The following is a 24,331-nucleotide window of genomic DNA, read 5'->3' on the forward strand; positions in this document are numbered from 1 at the left end:
TCTGCCAGGGAGCACAAAGAACACACTTTATTGGTCACAGGACACACACATCACACTGGAGGCATTAGGAAGGTACAGATTCCCAAGGAACTGGAAGGGACACCGGGCTAATGACCAGTGGCTTCGTTTGCCTTTCACAGGGAGCTTTGAGCGTCTCTACCTCGTGTTCCTGCTTGTCCATATAAACCAACTGAACTGCCTGCATCTCAAAAACCAGGGTAATCAGGCCTCACTTAGGGTTTTGGTGTCTGTGTGCCTACAAATAATCATTGGAGCTGATCAAAGTCCCCCTCGCTGTTGCTATGGAAATGAATCCCCGTTTTGTTTACGGATGGGTCTGCGCCACGTGACCAGGAGTGATGTCAGGTGGAAAGCTGAGATAAATTAAATTTGTGCTCTGAAGTTATTAACATATGGTTTGTGTGAGGGTGTGCCTGGGTATTAACTAAGAAGGGGAAGATCCAGAAAATTCTGTTCCTTTAAAATGCCATGGAAGCACAGTGCCTACCACAGAGACCACAGCACAGTTTCTTCCAGTGAGATACACAGTGGTTGGGACAGGGATGTTTCTGTGGCACATCCAGATCGTTGGAGCTGTTCTTTAATAGTCCTTCTCCTTCTTTAATTTCCTTCTCCAGTGTTTCCTCCTGTTTGAGCTCCATTTGTTGGTTAGATGTCATTCACAACTGTCCCTAACTTTGCATCTGTGTGTTTTGCCTGAATGGAAAGTCAGAATTTATTTCAAGCTCCGAGTCAGAAAATCATTACATCTGTTTAATGACACCAATACTGTTACTTTGGAAGGCCAAAGAATCCATACAATAAATATTAATTGCATTTCAGAAAAAATGTTATAATACACTGATGATTCTGAAACACTCTTTGAAGCCCTAAAAACATGCAATTAAGATGAAAATCTGTGTATCTGTCCATTAGAGTTGCCTTCTCTTTAGTGGTGTTTCCCCTAATGTTGCATCACAGGTCAGAACCAAATGCAGGTGGCTGTTGAGGAAAAACAAAAGCCTGTAGCCAAGAGGAATTTTCTCTTGGTCTTGGTCATGTGTTTCCACAAAAAAGGGAACAGAAATGCCCCTCTCCAGCTGATATTTCAGATTTGCTGCCTTTCAGTTCCTTAGAGCACCTGTCAGGTGAATGAAATCCTGCTAAAGTCAGTGGAGAAACTCCAAAATTCGGCGAGTTTGGGCTTATAGGGTAGTGACCATATAACCAAAAGCAGAAAGCAGCAGTTGAAATTAGGTAACTTGTGCATCTGAGGAATAAATTGCATACTCCTTCTGTGGAATGTGTAGGAATTAGTGAAGAGACATACCAGAAATGAGCATTTGCAGAAACACTTTTCCCACGACAGCACTGGAGGGATAGTTGGGATACAGCAGAGATGAGGAACTACTGCCAAACTCAGCCAATGCCTCGGTGTTCAAACAGGCTAAAAGAAGGCCAGTTTTTCTTTTCCAGAGTTTGATCTGTGGACAATATTAGATAAGAAACCCAGAATATTAGACCAGAGCCTGCAGCAGTTCTATTGCTCCCCCAAAATACCTCCATTAAAAAAAACGCCCTGAAGATGCCCCGATATTTTGGTACATTTATATGTTGTTATTTAATACAGGATCAACACTGAATTTCTTACTTTGAAGGCCAGAGAGCATTTTTCTGTCTCTTCAGAAACACAATAATCTCTCTAATTCCCGTGCCACGTGGTGGTGTCCCACCTCGCAATAGGTGCGTAATTGAGGGCAGGATTTGACCCTTTGATTCTGTAAATCACACATGATCATTACAGAAGGGCTCAGATCTCTCCACGTTGTATGATTGCCAGCTCACCAGCCACCCTGCCTTTGTCACATTATTTTTTTTTTAGAGTCTGACACTCTAATGAAAGCAATACAAAAGGCTGCCAGAGCCCAGCTCAGAATGCCCAATTTGCTTTGACTGCCATTTTAGAGAGCAAAAGCGTGCTCCATTATTTGTATCGATATTAGGATGAACTTAGGACAGCAGATCTTCTGGACAGGGGCTGCACTTTTATTTCCTTGATAGGGGCTGTGCACGTCTGTGGTATGTAAATAATAATTCAATAGTAGGAAAATTAATGCATTGCTGATGTCGGACTAATCACCTTCTGTTGGCTCTGTGGAGGATTTAAGCTTTACTCAATTTTCAGCCCATACACTTAAACGATAAGAATTCAGAAGATTTTGTCTGTCTTTGTGTATAAAAGCTGAGCAAACCCCATTTTCTTTGGCCCAAGCTTCTAGAATAATCCCCAGTACGTCCATTTATACTCATTACCTGCTGTCTGCAGCAAGGAAAGAAAGTCTGCTTCTCGGCACCTGTTTTGAAAAATCTTGAATTCCTTTTCCTTCTGTCCTTCTCTGCCGCAAACTTTTTCTGTCCTCCTCATCTGAGACACTTGGGGAGAATGAGGGCATTAAAGCAAGCTTGTCAAATGCTAACCTGGTAAAGAAAAGGCTTGGAAATGCATTTTGTTCCCTGGAGAGAGGCTGTATTATTCTGAGGTGCCCTCTGCTATGTCAAGAGCTAAAGATGCTCCATGAACCACACCTTGGCAAAGATGAGTGAGACCCTCCCTTCGAAAGGCTCAGACCTGTTGAGCATCCTTTTCATCATTGGAGCGTCTCAGATTAATCATCTCTTCCCACAAAGTAGAATTTCCTTTTGTTAAGACCTCAGGGAAGCTAAATTTTTCAAAATACACGCTGGACAGGACTGAAGGTTTTTTTTCCTTTCCTTTGGAGCCCCATTCACAGAAGCAAACCTCCATGTTTAAAACTTAAAAAACAGAGGCAGCAAGGGTTTCAATTCAGAGGAAGAAAGATGTGTTGGTCCTGAGATTTGTGCATTCTCCTGAGTGCTGGAGAAATTTGTGAAACTCATTATCTCCCAGTCCAGCATTTTAAAGAAATCCCTGACTATATCAAATTTAGCTTTGCCATAAATGTGTGTAACTAATATTAGAACTCTAAAGAGGATCTCGTTAATCATCGTTAAAAAACAATGCTTAGATATTCTTAGAGGTGGGATTTGTTGGGTGTTTTTTTATGGAGTCAATTGAGGCTTAATTTTCTATGTGGGTATTACATGCACAGATCTCGAGCCCCAAGGGATTTCTTCTGAGACATGACAGTGAGAACATATTGCTGCATGTGAAAAATACTTCTGCCATTGGTGCTCAACATTCTGAGAGAATTTTCTGACTTCAGAACATGCTAAAAAAAATTAAAAGGAACAATCCTCCCCAACCCCCTGCCCCACTATTGCTTTTCAGTGTGTTACAGCAAAATCTGAAATTTAGGGTTTGAAAACGAACCCATTTTCAGACAACCTGGTATGCTGGGCTTATAAAGAAGTTGGATGTGCAGAGTAAATTCAGATATACAGTACAAAGTTAGGCTTCCATATGATTTACTGGGTTCATTTGCTTCCCTTTTCTACTTTTATTCTGGATCTTTCTATTGTTCTCCTTCCAAAAGGAACACGGTACAGCAGATTCATCAGAGGCCATTATTTACTGATTCTGTGTATTGTTTTCATAATGGTTGAACTCAGCAAATCATGAACTGATTATTGAGTTTTAGCAAGTGGCTAATGAATCATTGATGCTGGCTCAGGGAGAAACAGATTCCTCATGTTTCTGCAATTCTGCAGGTTTCCGCCAGATTTCACAACCGGTTTCATTCATTCCTTTTATTTCTTCCCTAAATTCCTCTTTTTTGGAGCGTTACCTTCAAAAAAACCCAAAGCCAGTGACCACTTAAAAGTGTTTTTCACTAGTAGGTTAATGATAAATATTGACTAAAAGCAGATTTAAGAAAGAATCAACAGGATTTGAAAATTCCATGAGACGAATGAGAAATTATCAGTAAACTTTAAGTCATTATAAATCAGCTACAAGATGGCACGAAAATAATATGCAACTTCAAGTGAATGATTTTAATAAGTTAGCAAAACAGAACTGTTGATTAATACAGCACAACATATTCCTTGGGTATTACGGAATAGTAATGAATTATTATAAAAACACTATTTTATAGCTGTAATGGAACAGTGTGAAAACTTTAATAGCGGCCTGCAAAAAAGGCTCTTTTCGTTCTCATTTTTATCTCTCAGCTTTTTGAGATGCCTGTCCCTACAGGATTGTTACAAGATAATAGAACTCAAAGATTTATTTCTGATAAAAGGTTTAAATTGCAACAGCAAAATATAATAGCCCAATAACAAGGCCGAATAGATATTAAAATAAAGAGGGAAGAAAAAAGGCATAGACTTATTGCTTACCTGTCTATTCATGATAATGGATCCATCATGTTGCAACTTGATAGTAGCTCCCTATAACCTGTATGTTGGAATTTATTAGAATCACGGAACGGTTTGGGTTAGAAGGACCTTAAAGATCATCTTGTCCCATCTCCTGCCACGGGCAGGGACACCTTCCACCAGGTTGCCGTGGTGCCAACAAGCTCAGCGGGGAGTTTTACTTTAAAATATATACCGGGTTCTTTAATGCCTCGAGATAGTGTCTAGGGAGTAAGCCACAGGCTTGTTCCCAAGAGGCCCTTTTAGAGCTAATTTAGGGGAGAGAACAGTGGGACTCGGGTACCGTTCAGAAGGACCCCCCCTCACTGCAGCCCCACCGCCCCCGCCCCACCCGTCAGAGGGCGCCTTTGCCCCCTCGCCTTTGCCCCGCGGCTGCTCCGGGGCTGCCCCGGCTGCGCTCCAGGGGCGGCCGTGAGGGTCACGGAGCCGCCTCAGCGCCGGGAGGGGCCGCCGGGCCCTGCCCCTACACACAAACACACACATACACACACACGAGGTGGTTCTGAACCAACAGTACCGGTCTGATGTCCAGCACCTGGCCTTGGACACTGCCAGGGATGGGGCAGCCACGGCTTCTCCGGGTAAGCTGTGCCAGGGCCTCGCCACCCTCACAGGGGAGAATTTCCTCCTCACGTCTCATCTAAATCTCCCCTTTTTTTTTTATTTTAAAACCACTCCCGTTTCTCCTATCGTTGTCTGCCTGTGTAACAAGCTGCTTTCCCTCTTTTTAATAAACTCCCTTCAGGCACTGGAAGGGGCTCTGAGGCCTCCCCAGGGCCTTCTGTTCTCCAGGTGAGCACCCGCAGCTCTCCCGGCCTGGCTCCGGAGCAGAGCGGCTCCAGCCCTCGCAGCATCTCCGTGGCCTCCTCTGGACTCTCTCCAACAGCTCCAAGCCTTTCCCGTGCTGAGGACCCCAGAGCTGGACACAGGACTGCAGGTGGGGTCTCACCAGGGAAGAGCAGGCGGGCACAATTCACCGGTTGCGCTGCAATGTGTGTGTTTGAACGCCACAGTAAGAGATTTTCCTGGAGGTAATTTCTGTGTGGATTAGGCCTTGTTTGTCCCTTTCACCTTTCCCGTAGAAGAAAATTACCTTTGTCGTAATCTGCCAAATTTGGTTCATTTTCATTTCCACTAGACTGATACTGAGAATAGGAGATTTTTAGTTTTTTCCTGTGGTGAAGGTGAATAAAGTTTATGAAATAAGAAATTCCAGTGGTGTAAATGAAAGATCCCCCACAAGTTTTCCAGGCTTGTGTATGGTGATGATTCTTTGCCTCATGTGCTTTCCCTCGGTGCTGTCTTGAGTATTTAGGTGTGAGCTTTTGTGCTCTTGCTCTGTATCTTTTTATTTTCTTTATTTTGTTCTTTTTTTTTTTTAATTCTTTACTAAGTAGAAATGGTCAGTTTCAGCATGGAAGATTAAATCTTATTGGAGAAAGTCTGTAGATGAGGAATGGGAGTGGGGGGAATGAACCAGAACTTCTCCTATATAGAACAGAAAAAATTGGCAGGCTGGAGTATTTATAGTTTTGATAATGCTTTTTTTCCAGTCTTGCTCATAACAACGGTTCTTCATCAAAACCAACTGGACTGAGTTGAAAAAGTCCATTTTCCGTAGTTTCTGGTGAAACTTTCCAAGCAGCTTTTCTTACAGTTCCTCAGTAAACACGTGGGTTTGTGGCTCTTCAAGGCCATTTTGATCTCTGTGGAACATGAGGATTGCCAGGGGCTGTTGTAGAGAAAATTTCTGCCTTTTGCAAATCTCTTCCCTGAAAAGAGTGTCCTGGTACCATTTCAAACCCCAAATAACAACCCCCCGATTTTCTGAAGTCTAGAATGATTCCATTTCCCAGTGTGGAGAGGAGCAGGTACCCATACGTGGGATGAACTGTTTCTTCTCTCTTTTTTTCTCATCATATTTCCATTCACAGAGATTTTTCTGCCACATTTGAAATTGAGCTGCAGTTAATAGGATCTGATTGGAATTTTCATGAGCAGTATCTTTGTCAGATTTGTCCAAAATAACCGAGAGAAGATAGTTTAGATATTTCATATATTCTCTTTCAATTGGTTAAAAATTAATGAGAAAACCCTCTTTAAATTCGAGAAGTAAATATTTTTCAGTATGATTCATCATTAAGATCTGTTACATTTCTGATGGACACATGTTTTCTAGGGCAGAGACTGTAGAAACTTATGGAAACTTTGTTTCAAGAGCAGATGGAGAATTTATAGATTCGGTGCTTGGCAACTTTGCCCCCTTTTTAAGGGCTCTTTGTGTGTGAAGCCTGGTGGCTGCAGGAAGTTCTGCTAATGCAAATAATCCCCACAGCCTCTCATGCCAATATTGCCTACTTCTGTCCAGCCTGGTCTGTGTACTGAGGGGTGAGCTATTAATATTGCCTTTTTACAGCTAAATTATCCGACTCCAGAATGGTTCACAGATTCTATTAGAGACCCCTATGGAGGATTGCTTCTCCAAATAGGCTTTTTAATTCATCCGGGTACACTAAGGTGTTACCTTCCTTTCATTAATAAAATGGAAACTCATAAAGAAAACCAGATTATCCGGAATTTATGATCAGGTAATTTTGTTTCTCTTAGCTCTGGTAATAATTGTGGAACATTATTTTCTTGTTTCTTTTCCTTTCTCCTTCACGTACCTAGAGAATCTTAATTTCTCATGTTTATTTATCTTTTCTTTTTTTTCCTGTTTTAATTTGACAGGAAAAGCTATCTAGGACCCCAGGAGGCAAACGCTGAGAGTTAGGAATTGGCCCTTCCCATCTCCACTTTAATGAAATAATAAGTAATTGGTTCATATTTACCTATGCTTTGGAAATTCTAGGTTATTCTTTGTGTTCTGTCTTAAAAAGTCTTAAAATGGTGGTTTCTGGCTTTAGTTTTAATATAGATTGGTTGGGGTTCCTTTTTCATTTTATCATTCACAGTGAAGTGATTTATCTCTCTCGTGGTGACTCTGAATATTCAACTTTCTACCTGCATTTTCCCGCGTTTCCCCCTGAAACGAAGCCCTGAGCTCAAGGTGAATGTGAACAGTGACTGAATGAAGTTTAAATACACTTGGGGTCCTCAATAGGGATGAATCACCACCCTTTTCCTGACACCAGCCTCTCTCTACCTCAGTGGCAAGGCTGTCTCTTTACTGACAGCTGCCTTTTTGGGGGAAAATCCCTGAATCCAGCTCTTGTGCAGGCGGATCGTGCTCTGGAGCACGGCTCTGCTTGGATCACTCCTCTGCTGCAGAGCACTTCTGAAGCACCTCTGCAGAGACCACTTCAGCTGAATGACTACTCCATGAACTTAAAATGGAGTGTGCAGAGCTAAATTATCCCTGTAGATGCTTTGGCTAAACTTCCAGGAGCAGGTTGTGCTTTGGAGATTCTGAGAACCACAGCAAACCTCCAGGGAATTCACAGGAACGTGGCACAAGGGTGATGTCATCCCTCACCAGAGAAATTTCAAAGTAACTGAAATACCACCAAAATTTAAAGCATCTCTGTTTCTTGTACCTTTTCATTCAGAAGTTGTTAATCTCTTCTAAAACCATGGAAATGAGATTTCAAAATTAAAATTGAACCCACTCACGCACATTAAAAATTAAATGTATTAATCAGATTTTAATCATGATCTATAAAAACAAGTGGGAGAGACAGATCACCATTCCTGTCACAGAAAGAAAATCTTCCTCAAACCACCTTTTTTCCCCAATTTGTGACAGTTCTGCCAATGTGTGGAGTGTGACCTAAAGGCCACCTGCTCTACAGCAAGGGGTGGTTGATGCCTGTTTGGTACAACAGTGTAAAAACTGTTTTGCTGGTTATCTTACAATTCTATCTCTGTGAGCTGTTACTGGGTTAAAAATGAATTTTCTTTATTTCAAAAATTGTCTCCCTTAATTAGTGGCATTCATTATTTTTGATAATCTAGTGGCTGAAAAGTAGTTTATGAAGATGGCCTAATCTCTCTTAATGTCTCTGTTGGCATCATGGCCTTGCACTTCTCTTTCTAAATGGAATCTTTCTTGCTTACACATTCTTAACCTGCTCAAGCATTGAAAGCCAATAAACTACAGATTCTCTTAATTTAGAGCTGCTGAAGTTGCTGAACAGAAATATTTTCAATTTGATATTACTTTCATGATACAGGAAGCAATAGCATGAAATCCCAGACAAAGCATTCCCAAAATATGGACTGAATAGCTGATTTATTTTTTTTGTCATTTAATAAGAATGTGAAAGGGATGATACTCTAACATGGTAAATCCTGGAGAAAAAATAAAATTAATCAGATTTCTGCATTTCATCTATATTAAGAACAGGCATAGAAACCCTTTAATTCTGGGCCCCCTCTACCTCTGAAAGTTCCCTTGCCAGAATGGGCTTGGTTTATCCCAGCTCCATCTTCTGCTGTTAGTAATTTACTGCAAGCATCTGATGTACAGGGATAGCCTAACATAAGTAATTTTAAATAGAGTAAATTTGGCTTGGCATGTTTAATAGAAGTTAAACTATTGCTGGCAGTGGAAAATCACGAGACTGGAGACATTCAGACAGTTTTGAGATTTCTTTTGTTCTTTATTACTGCTTTCAGACTGCATTAAGTTCTGAAACTAGTCTAAAAAATAATTACAAAATGCAAGGTGAATATTCCATTAATTTTTCTAATGGAATATAAAATAGGGGAGCTGCAGGTGAAGCAGATACTCAGCCTCTAGTCTGTGTGCTGCAGAAAGTGCAGCTTCCCGCAACGTGCCTTCACCTGCACGGAGCAGAGGGTTTTTGCTGGGTGTACAACCAACTTCGTGGCAGAGAGAAGCAAAAGTGATTTCCCTGATGAGAGGCTGAAGCTCCCGGGCTGTGCAGAGCATCCAGCTTTTCTTCCCGGCACAGCACACGCGGCCTCTGCCTGTTTGTGACACTGCTGCAGTGTGTGCCAGAGCTGCTGCACCGGGCAGGGCTCAGACAAAAAGCACTCCTCAACACTCAGGCAGGAGGCTTTGAAAGGTCTCCTGAGGAGGAACTGGTCGGTTTTGTAACAAGCCTTGCCCTGGAAATGTCTCTGTAAAACGAGTCCAGAGGGCTTGTAACACTTTCTGTAGCCCAAATGTCCTCACATTTATTCTCTAAGACGTGGAAGTGCGGGGAAGCTTTTGAATTGCAGGTGTGGTTATGTGTAGGCACTAAAATCTCCCATTTTAAAACAGATTAAACAGTTGGATTACCACAGGTACCTGGCTGTCTTGTCTCCCACTGGGCTTTCCCTGCCCTCCTTCCTCTTTTCCCTTTGCCAGTTCAGAGCTGGGATGTGCACTGAGGGCTTCGTGGTGCCAATGGAGGTCACACAGCTCTGGTTGGGGGAAAACATTTCCTGTGCTGTGTCACAGTACAGGGAAGGGTGGTGCTTTTCCAAGGGGGCAGGAAAATGGGGCCGGTCCCCTTTGTGCCAGTAATGAGGTCTGAGTACAGATACTGGGATGAGGTTTGCAGTACATGGGCAGAGCCTGTGCCCGTCCCTGTTGGTGTCAGTGCACAAGTTCCCTTTAAGTTACTCGAGTAGGATTAGACTTATCAAGGAAGTCCCTGGCTGTGTTTAGAAACTGTGCAGTTGGTAACTGGCTCTAAAAGAGCCTCTCTGTTTATCTCCAATATTCTTTGTAAGCCCAGTGCTTCAAAAGTTTCTTCTTTGTTGTTAGAAGACCGGGTTTAAAAGGTGCATCAACAGTGTTACATCTTCTCCGTGGGTTGTTTATACTCTCTCTTTATGCCTGAATCCAAACCAATAGTTGTTATTCCTAGGGAGTGTTCAAGACAAGAAATAGCTGTGTGTGCTCTCACTGCATTCTGTGAATCACAAGCTAATTACTTCAAAGTTTAAGTTTATCCTAGAAACTATTGCTGTTCTGTTCCCAGAAATACATTCTCATAGTTTATCCCCAGCGCTGGCATTGATGATCTCCCTGTTCTTATTTAGATATTGATGGTCTTAAACATGTGTCAGGTTCTCTGTGTGTGTAGTGGCTGAGAGCATAGCTGACTTCCTTCAGTATTTTACTGAATTATCCACGTTTAACCTCATTAGTTTGTGGATTACTGTGGAATAGTTGGTGTATGGAAGGAGCAGAGGAGCACCAGTTTAATTCCCTGTTCCACCCACGCACACACACAAGTCATCAGTCCCATTTGGTACTTCTGGAAAGTATTTGTAAATGTTATTTTCAATAAACATTTAGCTGGTTCATTATTAAATCTCTCTATAAATTTCGTCTTCTAGAAGATGTTAAAAAATCTTTAGAATTCATCAGCATGTCTTAATACTTGTGCTTGGCTAATGTTTTACATTTATAGGAGTTTTAAAAGGCAGGTGCAATGTGACATATCACAAGAAGCAAATTAAACTCTTGTAAAGCACAGCTGGAATGCTAAAAATGTGTATTTGTAATTTAAATATGTGACACCATCACACTGTAAAATCAGTTCATAATTAGAAAACATCTGTTTTTTTCCAATATGGTGTCTAATAGTATATTTAAATAATTTAGAATGCAATAAGGGGGAGGGGGAAAGTCAAGCTCTAGTAAGTGATTCAGGCCTTTTTTTTTTCCCTTTTGTTTAAATGTCCTCTTCCAGGTCTTTAAGTAACCCATCATTTTGAAGCTAATTCTTGGTTCACATTATAATCACCACTGATGAAATACATATGCCAAACATATGTGCTGCTGTGACCTTATTGTCAGTCAAGAAACAGGTTCTGTGGGTGCTATTGTTGGGAAGGATTTACACACTGTCATGTTGCTGGTTTTTTTCCTTTTTGATTATTGGAGAACCGTGAGTCAAATAAAAGTTGATTATTTTAACAGCCAAATTTACATGAATACATATATATATATATATATATATATATGGTAAACACAATGCTGTCTGAGGAGTTTAGGATATCTGGAAACCTACTTAAAGCAGATGAAATACCGACTTAAAATGTAGTGGGATCAATTCGAGTTTAACTAATAAAGTTTGAACAAAACCACAACTTCTCCAATGAAGTTAACATGGTAGATTAGCCACACATCTGTCAGCGGGGCTCACCTAGGAGGGTATTTATATGGGTGTGATGAAATTCCTAATGGGGGGTTTTATCCTGCCTGAAGTGTGCAAGCAGAGCGTTCCCCAAGTTTATTGGCAGTAAACTATGTAACCTTTCTCTTGCCATTACCTAAGCATCTCTTTAAGATAAATAGAGGCCAGACGTTCCTGACCAGGTCTTGGGCTCTATTTTCCAGGGATAACCGCTTGAGAGTCTTCCCACATCCTTGAAAATGCCCAAAAAGCCCAGCAGTGCTGCTCAGAGAGATTTTTCAGCTCAGTAGCTGGGCAGTGGTGTTGGTAAATGTTAGTCCATCTATTACCTCCTCTCCGGGATGTGGGTGTTCTGGAGGAAAAAAAAAATACATTCAGTTTATGTGCTTTCTTTTTTAAATGAAAGTAATTTTTGCCCTGGAAACGAGGGAAAAAAATCCAAATGTAACTTTTTGAGGGCTAGGGAACATAAAGTTAATGTGCTGCCGTTTACAGGCATCTCGGGCTGGATCATCTTTTCTCAACCTTTGCTGCTGCAGCCCACCACAGGCTTTTCATCAGTTTATGCATTGTGTGCCAGGGCAAATAATGACAGAATATCTAGCTAAAGAAGGGGTACTTAATCAGCAATCAAGATTCAATTTGTTTTAATTTTAGCAGGTGTTTGTGAGGTACATTGATGGGAGAGATAATATGTACTGCTTTCATTAGCTCTCTTGTTTTTGTGCTTGAACATTTAAGAGCCAGATGTTCGGAGGTGAGCTGATCAGAATATTAAGTCTCCAGAGGTTGGTTTCCATAGTGTTTTACATTCCTTTCTTTATCTCCCTCAGTTCACCCTGAGCTATGAGGTGCAAGTGCTTGCAATGACAGGCTGCATCTCTGCTTCCTATTCAACCAAAGCTTTAAATTAGTCTAATTCTTTTTTTTTTAATTTTTTGGTTTTTTAGCAACACAAAACCCACAAAAATAAAACAACCCACAGAAAACGACTTTATTCTAATAATCTGCAATTAATTCTTGGTCCTTGGGTCAGATTCATTTCTCACTCAGAATTAGTTTAGTTGATAAAGCTCTTATGGAAATTGTTTGTTTGGTAAGTGGTGTAATGCCAGGAGGTTTTCCATGGAACTGCCATCACTCAGTAATCTCCTGATCTCATCATCAAATGAAAAATTAAAAATATAATCTAGATTGTTACCGTGTTTTGGGGAAAAAGAAGCAGCTGTGATGTCAGAACGCCCGACCATGAGAGGAGGCTCCAAAATGGCCCTTGAGAGTCACTTCAGTCAATAGGTTTCTTTAAAAGAAGACACACAGGGTATGTTTGAGTATCCCAGGGGTTTAATGGCATAAGGTCACTGAAGGAATGCATTCCGTTAAACAATAGGATTGCAGAGGAAAGGCAACTGAACCTTTGGGGCTCTGTTTTTAGCCCAGTAGGTATCACCCAGCGGCCCTGGCTCGGTGGCTGCTGCAGTAATAAGTCAGAATTCTCCTCTATAATAAACTCTCCCAGTGTTGTGATCATGGTTTCTTTAGGAAGGGAAAAAAAACCCCCAGAAATGAAGAGTTAAATAGCACTGCCATTGGCAAATGCTATAATGTTTCCCCGCTATTAATTGTTCTCTGTTTACTTTGATGCTCAAAGATTGCCCTGTTTTACAAGCATATTTTCTTAATTGTGTCACCTTGTACTGTAAGTGTGTCAGAGGGGAAACATTTGCAAGTGATTAGATATGGACCTTTGTGTCACCAAATGTATGAGGTACATACCCTTATAGGATATAATTGTGATCTTTTAATATGCGGCCATTGACCCGGACTTGTTATTATCTATTATAGTTTATAATAATGTATCTCTTTATGATTAAATGATGATGCCTGGCAGAACACTATGATTAGCATTTCAGTTATTTATAGATTATGTCAGAGCAGTAATAAACATAAAATGCTGTTAATGTGTGGCTAATGAAATCTGGACATGAACAAGTTTATGAATTGATATAATTCATTTGAGTGTTCTAACTGAGCTGCTGGTTCTCCTCATAATTCAAAAGCTTAGCAGGGTTCACCGATTAGGTGGTAGACTAATTTGCTACAAAAAGTCAATGGGTTTTCATCGTCTTGGGCTATCATACACAGCATGGCTGATTGCATAAGGACTATACAAAGTAATTCTCATAAATATATTTATTAAGCTTAATATGTTTTGTGAGGTTAGGATGGAATCAGCCAGTGCACAACATATGTGGAACAAAATCACAGGGTGTTAGATACTAAAAAGATATGTTCAGTAAAATCATTCAGGAGCGGATCGATGAGGGAGTTATTTGAATTTTAAAAAGTGAGCAATTCAATATCAAATATAAATGAGAGCCATAAAGAACGATACAGATGATTGACTGAGTTTGCTCGACGTTTATTTTACTTTGGCATCATAATTTCATTTCATGCTACAAATACCGTTTTAAACTCGGGTTCCTCGGTGCTGGAATTGCGGGGTGTGTTTGCAGTGCCTGTGCCTGGCAAAGGCTGAGGCAAATCCCACCCAGAGTGTGTGTTCCTCTTCAATATTGTGGTCTAGTGACTGCCACCCATCCTCTTCTAGCACTGTCCTTTGGTACCTGCCTGTGCTGAGTCCTGAGCATCAGAAAAGACGTTCCCAGCCTTTGTAGGGTATCTTTTGGTTTTTTTCAAACAATGCATAAGGAGGGTATTGGATGTGATTTCCTCTTTGGGATCTTTATTTTTCATCAGTCTGTCAGTTGGTTGGTTTCTTCCTCCTTTTCCCTGTGACAGCATCCTTTGCTTTCTCCCCTTCTTTGCTTTCATGCATCAGATCCACCATTGGTTTAATCAGGGTTGAACTCACCTTTGTCCTACCCAGAAATGCTTTTCTCTGAAGGTACTGGACTAATTTATATCCTCTATGTAATTGTCTTTTTCAGTATCTTTATCTCCTCCAAAATGCACTGGTTTAGAACCTTTTCTTTGAACATCTCTGCATAAACTGATGGTGTTCCTTTATAAAGAAAGGAAATCTGTTATATAGATCCTCAAATAGATTACAAAAACACTTAGATAAGGGAAATACCTGAACCCCATTTATTCATTTGTTTTAAATACTGACATACATATTAAAATTTAACAAAAAGTATTAAGAGTTCTTAAGATATTACAAAGAAACAAACCCAAATAATCAGAAATTATTTACTTGTTGTGCTGCTTATTTAAGAAACTAACGGGATTAGTCCTGAGATTATGGCCCTGGGACAGTCTCCTTAATAATAACATTAATCACAAAATTTTCAAGTTTTTCTTGTTCCATTTGAAGCCCCCCAACTATGTTGTTATTAGGGGGAGAGAGGGAAGTGCTGCTTGAGGACATTGTTGTATAATCATTTCTTATTATAACAAGAGTCCAAACAGAACCCTTTTCTATTCTCCCCTCACATTTGTTTCTTGACCCAACACGTGATCCACATGATCCCTGCACTTTAATCTTCACTATCAGGTTTTCCCCTGTTCCTTCCCTATATCATTCCCATTACATGCATTCCTCCCTTGCATTACATAAATCTTTGTCTTGTCCCTCCAGAAGAGCAAGACTTATGTAACCATAAACCACACACCCCACCTGCTCCTCTCCTCTCCCCAAGCCGTGGCTTTCCAGCTCTTGGGGGAGACTTAGAAACAGATTTGTGCCTTTTTCTAAAGGTGTTTTAAAAGCAGAGATTAAAGATGTAATTTAGCACCCCTGTGTGTGTGTTATCTCCTGGAGAACGTGGGGTGTGGAGTTAAATGTGGATGTGAATCCCCAGTTCCTCCTGATGCAGGACGTGCCTTGTTTCCTGCTCAGTTAGGAGGATTCCCCATTTCTGATGCAAACCTGGGCTCTGTTGGAAGTGGCAGCTCTTGGGTTATTAAAAGTGAGGACTTTTTAATATTGGAGCATCTGTGCTTGGACCTGGAGCTGTCACATGGTGTCTGTGTCTGTGTGCAGGGACAACATTTGGCTGATTGTCTTAGTGGCTTCTTGCAACTTCCCTAAGACTTAAGTGAAAGAGAGAAAAACCTTTGTGGAGGTATCCAGCTGAAAACCACCAGAAAAATTTCTAGGTGCAAGAAGTCCTCCTTAGCCAAGCACCCCTCCTGCAAGGTGTGCAAAGAGACCCTCCATCACATCTGTTTGCTGTCTGCACTATCATATCTTGCATTCTGTTTATTTTAAATCTCCTCTTACCTAATTAAAAAATGGAGCTGATATTTTTTCCTGCGTCACAAACGAGAACGGTAACATTTCATTGCTGAAGTGAGATGCGGTTCAGCTTCTGCTCTTGATATTTTCAAGAGGCCAGTGATTAAAAATCCGTCGTGGAATATGCTCTGTTATTGCCCTCTCTAGGCACTGTCGCATAAAACCTTAAAGGTTCTGGTGCTAAATCCCCACGGCAGCGGTTTGATACATGCCAGATGTTCACTCAGGGGAGAGATAAATGTTTAATAATTTTTGCTATTGTTACTGTTTTTACAACGTGTTATACTGCCGGGGCTTGCTAAGGCTAAAGCTCTGTTTTGCTGAAGGAACAAGCCTCTAATAAGTAAGATGTTTGTATTTCCATCAGCTTGGTTTTGCATAACAACAGGGGAGATTTCACCTGAAGCACAAGTAGCCCCACTCCGAGTTGACAAAAGGGTTTAAGTGCCATCTGAAATCCCGTTCCAGGGAAGAAAGGCTGCTAAAACCTCCAGTTGGTTTTAAAAGTCTCAAACTTCATTGGCTCCAAGTAGCAACTTAAAACCTATTTCCACAGGCTTGGCCTGCTGTGGTTCTTTATCCGAGATGAGAAGCATTAATCCCATTTGCCTGTGGCGTTTGCACCTTGGAGTGCTGGTGTAATAGAGCAACGTTCATCTTCTAAAATTAGACAAGTGCCAAAATGTAAAATTAATATTGTACAGTTGAGTGAGATTGATCCCTGTCAAAACACTGATAATGTCACAGAATGACTCTGTTTTTTGGAGCTAGTGGAAGCTAACAAGGAATGGGATTTGCTTTCCCCCCAAAATGGAAACCGGGCAAAACCCCTCAAAACCTGAGGCAACAAACTGTGGCAGGTTGGGTTAAAATCTGGATTTTCAGATATCTTCTGTGCAGCTCTGAGGAGTTCCATTCCCAAATGCTGCTCCTTCTCTGCTGCTCCAAGAGTCTGTGCATTACTGGATAGAGCAATGCTGCAGTGCCTCTTTCCAAGAAGAAATCTGAAATCTGGATCAATGAGTACTTGGGGTAACTGGAGCTTAAGAATGGTGGTTACTAGTAAGGGACCTTCCTTCCTTCTCCACAAATGCCCTCAGTTCCCGATGAACTTTCCCCTCTTCCTCTGGGAATGTCCCCTGTGACTGAGTGACAGCTGCAGCAGTGGAGGGTGTGTTTTCACATCAGGCAGGAGAGGGGGAAGAGCAAAGGAAAATCTGTGAGTCTCAGTGATGAGCCATGAGCGTGTCTCAGATCGTGTATGATCACTGCTCACCTCAAAGGACAGTCACTGAGGAATGACCTTCCCTTACCAGCCATGAGCATCCACAAAAGAACAACTTCCTAAAAAAAAAGAAACCCTTCCCCTGCCTCTCTGCTTGTCCTGAAGGGCAAACAAGGTAACAGGGAAGCGAGGAGCCATCTAATTTCAGCAGGATGTTTGCTGAGCTCTTTCTCTCATGCACATGCACTCTTTCACTTATTCACCTTTCCCACTGCATTATCTTAATGAAATGAAGGGAGCCCCCCCCTCCATCTTTCCACTTCACCCTTGTCTAGAACTTGTAATTGCTTATTGCAGATTTCCCTGGGCTCTAGATCCCCGCTGGCTGGGCACTGCAGCCCTGATCCTGCCGGGCTGAGTGGGGATGGCACAGCTGGAGCCACAGCAGAGTCAGAAAAGAGTGTCAGAGTATAAATCTGTGGCATATTTTTCTCCAGCTCAGGCTCAGGAAAGGCGTCATACTCTCTGAAAGGTCATTATCCACAAGGAATAAAAAAAAAAAAAACAGGAGTACAGGTCAGGCTGCTTTCAGCATTCAAATCTTGTTTTTAAAATGAAGGAAAAGATTGGTAATCTGTAAATCTGTGAATTGGGAATCCTGTGTCATATAGTCCTCAGGAATATGAAGAGACTGGGACAATGGGGCAGTTTTTCAGTGGCTGTGTCCATTGAACAGGGTGCATCTCAATCCATGGTCTGAACTAACTAGTCACATGTTTTCCCATTTTGCAGATGTGATGTGATGGTTGAGTGCACCAACCATAAAAAACCATCGTGCTGTCTCTTGCAAGCTGGTAAAATTGGGATGAAATGCACACAGAAATAGTGCCTCAGCTCTCACCTGTCCTCAGAAAATAACCCCCCTGAGCTTTGCTTGGCTGGCATGACACATCCAGGGGCACATTCCTGACTCAGCATTCCAACAAACTTCAGATCCTGTGGATAGACTCTGTGTGAGGGAAGTCTGGCACTTCAGCTATTTCCATTAATGGAAGGTAGCTGGATTGTTTTCTGGCATGTTATCTTTATTTTCTTATGTCTTACTCCATGCTGAGTGTTAGCATTGTTCTTGGAATAATGCTTTACCTTGGAAAACATTTTAGTGGCTTCTAGGATTTGTCTGGCTCTGGTTTCCAAAATGTTCAGCTTAATTGTAACATGGCAGAAAAAAACAGGCCTTGGACAATGCAGAAAAATTTATACAAATACAAAAATTTGATTACTGCTTTTAAAGTTTTCTGTCATTTATCTCAGTATAAAATCCTACAAATACAAAAGCCAGTCAATAGTGATGTTTAAACTCTGGATACTGAACAACAATGCAAATTGATGAGCTAAATTCACCATTTGATCTAATTTTCTATAGATTCTATTAATGTCATTGGGTGTAGCTCATTTAGATCGTGATGTTTTATGCCAGGTAACCTTGAACAAACAGGGAGTTTTCAGATCATTTCCCCCAATCCCTGATCAAGCCAGTACAGCAATTTTAGTGTTTTTCAGTGTACTTCCTAAATCCACAATGTGGAAGCACAGTCAGATTGCTAAATAGGCTTTCAGAATTATCTTTCCAATTATTGATGCCTGAGCGAGTTAGAGAAGAAAGGTAATAGTAATGAAAATAGTAGTAGTAACAATGATGATGAATTATGGCTCTTGTTCTCATGATATTTAAGTCAGGAAATTTTTACTGATACATCTGGCAAGTAATGCAACCAAAATCTAGGGACTCTTAAAGCAAACCCCAGCCCAGGCTGCTGAGAGCACATATAACATATATATTATATATGCTATGCTTTCCCTTTTTAGGCTTCCTTGTGCAGAAGATAATACATCTCTGTTACCTTCCTCATCTAAACTTACAATGTTATTTACATAAAAGTAGAGAAAACAATAATAATGACAGGAGTTGAACCAGCTCCAGTAAATGGTAAAGTTGAGTTCTTAACTTCCAGCTTTGGCTGGAGGGAGCAGAGGAATGTTGTGACCCTGACAAAATGGAATTGGGAGTTTCTGAACTTCCCTGAGTTAGTGGCCGGTCCTGAGATTGGATCTTGGATCCTCCTGTCCCATCCCATGGAGGGGCTTTCTAGCAGGGAAATAGAGGAGCTGCAGGATGACTGTCAAAGACAGGGAGAAAGAGGCCAACAAATGTGGAAGTGTTTGGATGACTTTGGATGGTTATTCCAGAGAGCATTTTAAATGTAATTCTGCTGAACTCGGCTCTGCCCTTTAATTTCATATTTCTGTGTTGGCTGAACTCTGAAGTCATTATGGATTCAGGGCAAAGATTACGTGGCTATTTAGAACCCCAAACCGTGAGGAATGATGGCGAGTTCAAGAATCTGGTGGCTCCATCTTCAGATTGATGATCATCTCAGAATTATATATAAACGTGGTACCTCTCCTTCCCATTTATTCCAGTTCCTGAAATCCTTTCTCTGTGCACTTGCACAGTGGGGTTGAGTCCCTTGCAGGAGCAGAGAATGATGTCATGGGCATCTGAAAGAGAGAGGGAGAGGAAGGAAATGTATTGGGAATTGCATGATGGAAAGTGGAAGGAAGGTGTTATGATAAAGAATTCTGTCATAGCAGAAGTAACGAGAATGATTAAAATAAAAGGTGAGCGTGGGCAAGCCAACAATTCCTGCTTTAATTCAGAATTTCTCATTCCATTTCAGTGTTTGGCTTTAGTGAAAGTTGTAGAAATGAATTGCAAATATTGAGGTTGTTGCCGATTTTAGCATTGGCACCTACCACGGTGTTGTCTTTTGGTTTTGTGAGCCCTGATATGGGACTCACTTTTGTTACTCGTGGATATATTTCTGTTGTATGTGGACATGTTTTTTGGAATCCCCTCCCTTTGGTGTGCTGACTGCAGCCAACAAGGTACCAAACATCCAGGAGCTGCCATAAAACAGGGGGAGGAAATGGCAAGGGGAAATTAGTTCATATTCTTAAAGAATGGTATAATAATTGCTCCTTCTGTAATTCTTTTCTCCCATTTCTTGTAGTTGTGGGGAGACAGGATTTTATAGGTATTAAATATGTTATAGGACAATTACCTCTGTTTCAACCAAGCCTGAATTGGTAATTGTGCTGTAATGTATTAGAGCATAGAGAGTCCTGAACCAGCTTTTCCTTCCTATATTGAGATCTTTATAATGATGTTAATTAATAAATAATAACTTTTGATAGAGAGAGAGAATAACAGCAAGGTTGCAGTCGGGAGGTACCATGGGGCTATTTCAGCTGGGAGCTGCCTATATTTGGAACATTAAATTCATTTTAACATAACATTCGTTGTGTTTTTTATAACTCACATATTTCTTGGCTGTGTATACAAATAAACATGTGTGTATAATAAAGAGCTGTGCATTTACACCCTCCTGCACAGGAGCAGAGAGAAAAGGGAGCAGAGCTACAGGAAATTCTGGGAGCTGCAGACCTGTATAAATGGGTTGTGGTCTTAACAGAGCTTCTCCTGATTAGGTAAAAAACTAATTAGGTTTTGTCATTTATTCACTTGGAGTTTTGTCTCATTGAAACCTTGCTACTCTATTTAACCTACTTCTAGTCTGCAAATATCTGCTGCCATGTTATGTTATGCTTTTTTTGCTTAAATTAACTCCTGAATAATACAGCACAGCACATGCAGGAGAATGAAAAGTTTTCACATTTTTAATACAAGACTGATTTTATTATATTACTAGAGAAATAAGTTAGATTGCTCTTGCAGTCTCAATAAATCACACATGAAGTCTTCTTTTTTCTAAATTAAATTTTTATTTAAATAAAAGTGTTATGTTTGTATTTGAACTGACAGCTAAATCTGATAATTAGAGTGCATGAAGTTGGCTTTGATTGGCATTGTAATTGGATTGTCATTGGGCTGAAAACCTATTATCTTTGGATCATGCCCCATGAAATCTGTTGAAGAAACTTTGCTGCCAGTCATTAAAGCCACCATCTTGGCTTACAAATTAGGTTTGAAAGGCTTTTTACCACTGGGAATGTAATTTAAACCACTGCAATTGCACTCCCATTAATTAAAATTATATTAAAATTATGGTTCATTTTCTAAATATTTTTTTCATATTTTATTAGACATACTTATTACTAAATGCTTAACAAATTACATAGCAGAGCTAGTAAAATTATATTTTAAGATAATCCATCATTTCAGCACATGCTACTCAGCATTAGTGGAATTAGTCAGTGTGTTGATCATTAAAGGATACACTATTTATGTTTTTCATTACTGGTTCTCATTAAAAATAAAATATAATTATAAACCACTTAAAAAAAAAAGAAAAATTCCACTGAAAATTCTAATTAATGTTAGTAGAAAACTTAGAACCTGCTTTAAAGTGAAATAGTTCATTGGCCTATTGTTTTTTGTATATGTATTTTCTCTGGAAGTCACCTTGAGTACATTAAGCTGTACAGAGACAGGAACAGCAGAAATATTTGTTCCTTGTGACACAGAATGTTGTGTTACAGCAGTTACTTTGTGATCTGAGTTGAAACTAAAGAATAAAGGGTTGGGATCTGTGCAGGTTTGCCTGAGAACTCAGCAAGGATGACTTTTAAAAATGCTGCCTAAACAGAAAAGCAGAAGAATTCACAGGAGGAACCTGTGAAACTTCAGTGGCTTCGTGGAGCCTCTGGGGGTCAGGGCTGTCAGGGATTATGGATCTCCAGGATTTCCCCCAAGGTGCTCTCAGGGATTATGGATCTCCAATATTTCCCCCAAGGTGCTCTCAGGGATCAGGGATCTCCAATATTTCCCCCAAGGTGCTCTCAGGGATTATGGATCTCCAGTATTCCCCCAAGGTGCTCTCAGGGATCAGGGATCTCCAGTGTTTCCCCCAAGGTGCTCTCAGGGATCAGGGATCTCCAGGATTTCCCCCAAGGTGCTCTCAGGGATCAGGGATCTCCAGGATTTCCCCGAGGTGCTCTCAGGGATCTCCAGGCCTGCCTTGGCTTTGCAGGAATCTTGCAGCACTACTTGGAGTTCTCTGTGTGGACTTTTTTTGTTCTTACCTGAGGTACTTCATGCAAGAAGTTCCTCATTGCTCAGCAAGTCGAGGCCTAGAAATTCACTTCTTTTAAGGTTACCATTCCCCACTTGATAAACCCCAGTGGGATTCCATCTGAAATCCCTGGAGTGCTTTAGACTCCCCATGCCTCCTTTTTAGTCTGTGAAACCACTGAACTCCCTTAAAAGTGCCATTTTCAAATGAAGCTCATATATTTAGACTTGACTTCAGCAGTTCCCATGTGAGAATTTGCTTACTCTGTGCTGCTTAAACATTGTTCTACGTATCAAGAAATTCTACATTTTTCCTCCTAAGAGGATCTCGGTTATTTTGATCTGTGTGGATCTAAAGTGAAGTTTTATCTTACAAAGTAAGAGTCAGGGCTGTAAGAGAGTTGGAATACAGAGACCAGTGTTGTTATGGTCACTGCACATGAATTTCTGGTTTCAGCTGAAGGAGTTAAATATATTTATTTTTCAGAGTAATTATTTGGGGATAGAAGCCTGTTAAACACTGGTAGGTTATTCCACTAGTTAATCAATTAATAAAGGAAGCTGGCAGAACAAAATGATTGGCAGATGTTCCTGGAATGAAGAGCATCAAATGTAAAAATGGCAGGTTTTTGAACAAAAAGGAAGAAAAACCTTGGAAAGTGGTTTACCAGTGTAGATTTAAATGACAGATTCTGGCATTTCTTCTAAATTAAAAGTGCCTTTTTTCACTGTTGTTCAAGATGGGCCGAAGTCGCGCCGATTCCGAGAGCTGCTGAACCAGCTCCTGTGTTTCCATGAGGTATTTACTGGAACAGATCAAACCACTGGGAAGGGCCTAAACAGGCAAATCCACTGAGGTCACTGCCACCTTCAGCTCATTCGGTGGATGGGACTGGCCCTCTAAATATCAAAATAAGGACAAATATGTTATTTCTTTTCATGAAGTTCAGCCTTTTACTTTACGCAGGGTTCATTTTATTACATCACAACTAATTATCCCAACCCTCTTTCCAGAAAGATGCCAACTTGCTGCTTTTTGTTCTGTGTCTTGAAGAAATCTGATCTCTTTATATCCACCACATCTCTGTATAGATATATCTCGATCTCTCTATATTCACTGTTAGTCTGGAAAAAGCTTGGTGGCAGCAGGAAGAAAAATACAAATTGTTCACACACAAAAGAGGAAGGTTTATTGGTTCAACTGTTCAGTTCACCTTCAAAAACCCAACCAAACTCCAGCCCTGCTCTTCTCCCCATGGCCAATAGTAGCACTATTCCTGCTAGGAACTTCGGGATGCAACAGCCTAATAAGTAGAAATTATTAATAATCAAACTGAGGCACTTAGTCCGAGTTAAAGGCACATTTTGTTACCTCTTCTCCTGCTACTTTTTTTTTTTTCCATTCAGTGTTACTTAGATTCTCTACATTAAGTTAATATTTACTCTTCTTGCCACAGAAGAGCAGCAGAGTAAATAGGATTTCGTGTAAGGAAGCTGCTGGAGTTAAACAAACACGACAGTGGCCAGTTCTAACCTTTCCTGTGTGAGCCTCAGCATCCCCCAAAGACCCAGGGCCCGTTTCTGGAGCCCCCCCCCGGTGATCCTGCCGGGGCAGAGCCTTTTCTGCTGCACAACAGCCCCGTCCCCTGCTGTGTGAGCTGGGCAGGGGCTCACTGAGCCCCCGGGGCTGGGCTGTTGGGTGAAGCTGCACATCCACCCCAGGAATTGCTGCGGTGTTGGAGCCGCCCCAGCAGGGCAGTGCTGAGCTCACTCTCCTGCAGGAGGAAATGGTGGCTCAGACCCACTCCCGTTCCTGCCCTGGGAATGGTGCAATTATGCAAGTGCCTTTGACCCCCAAATCAATAGGGGCTGCTTAACTGGGGCTGCTTAACTGAGGAAACAAATCGCAGCTCCAGTGGCCAATAACAAACTGATGGTGCTTTCTTTGATCTGTCTCTCCTTCTGTTAAACTGCAGGAAAAATGACAGTTGTCAGCCAGAAAGAACTTTCTGGGCTCCTTTGTAGGAGCTCATCTTTTCATGGCCCTGTGCCAAAGCGTGCAGGTACCTTCCAGCCTAAATACAAAGAAATTCATGTTTGAAAAGGATACATAGTTCCAGCAAGGAGAATCTAATGAACTTCTGATAAAAGTCACACCAGAAGGAATAATATGTTGCATCATGTGTTTATCGTCCACTTGCAGCCATTTATTACTAAAGCATGGGAAGTCAGTCCTCATCAGATGCTTTGTTTCATCAGACACATTTGACATATAAATAGTGTTATCTGTA

The 24,331-nt window shown here is 41.0% G+C and overlaps 2 long non-coding RNA genes across 14 annotated transcripts in view; one reads left to right on the forward strand and one right to left on the reverse strand.

Moving 5' to 3' along the window:
* The window catches only part of LOC135412330 (uncharacterized), a 475,906-nt gene that overhangs the window by 159,118 nt on the left and 292,457 nt on the right, over positions 1–24,331 (forward strand). Inside the window, exons 1-2 of one of the 13 annotated variants that reach the window (XR_010429579.1) lie at positions 4,764–4,940; positions 5,105–5,390. The exons of the other annotated variants lie outside the window; for them this stretch is intronic. This is a non-coding gene — a long non-coding RNA (uncharacterized LOC135412330). Of the gene's footprint in view, positions 1–4,763; positions 4,941–5,104; positions 5,391–24,331 lie in introns of those variants that run through there. 13 annotated transcript variants of the gene reach the window in all.
* LOC135412337 (uncharacterized) lies at positions 6–4,658 on the reverse strand. Its single transcript, XR_010429592.1, has 3 exons — positions 4,321–4,658; positions 2,314–2,433; positions 6–1,484 (listed from the first exon to the last, which is right to left on the reverse strand). It is a non-coding gene; the product is annotated as an uncharacterized LOC135412337 (long non-coding RNA).

The sequence above is a fragment of the Pseudopipra pipra genome, chromosome 3 (assembly GCF_036250125.1).
Source record: "Pseudopipra pipra isolate bDixPip1 chromosome 3, bDixPip1.hap1, whole genome shotgun sequence".
NCBI classification, from domain to species: Eukaryota; Metazoa; Chordata; class Aves; order Passeriformes; family Pipridae; genus Pseudopipra; species Pseudopipra pipra.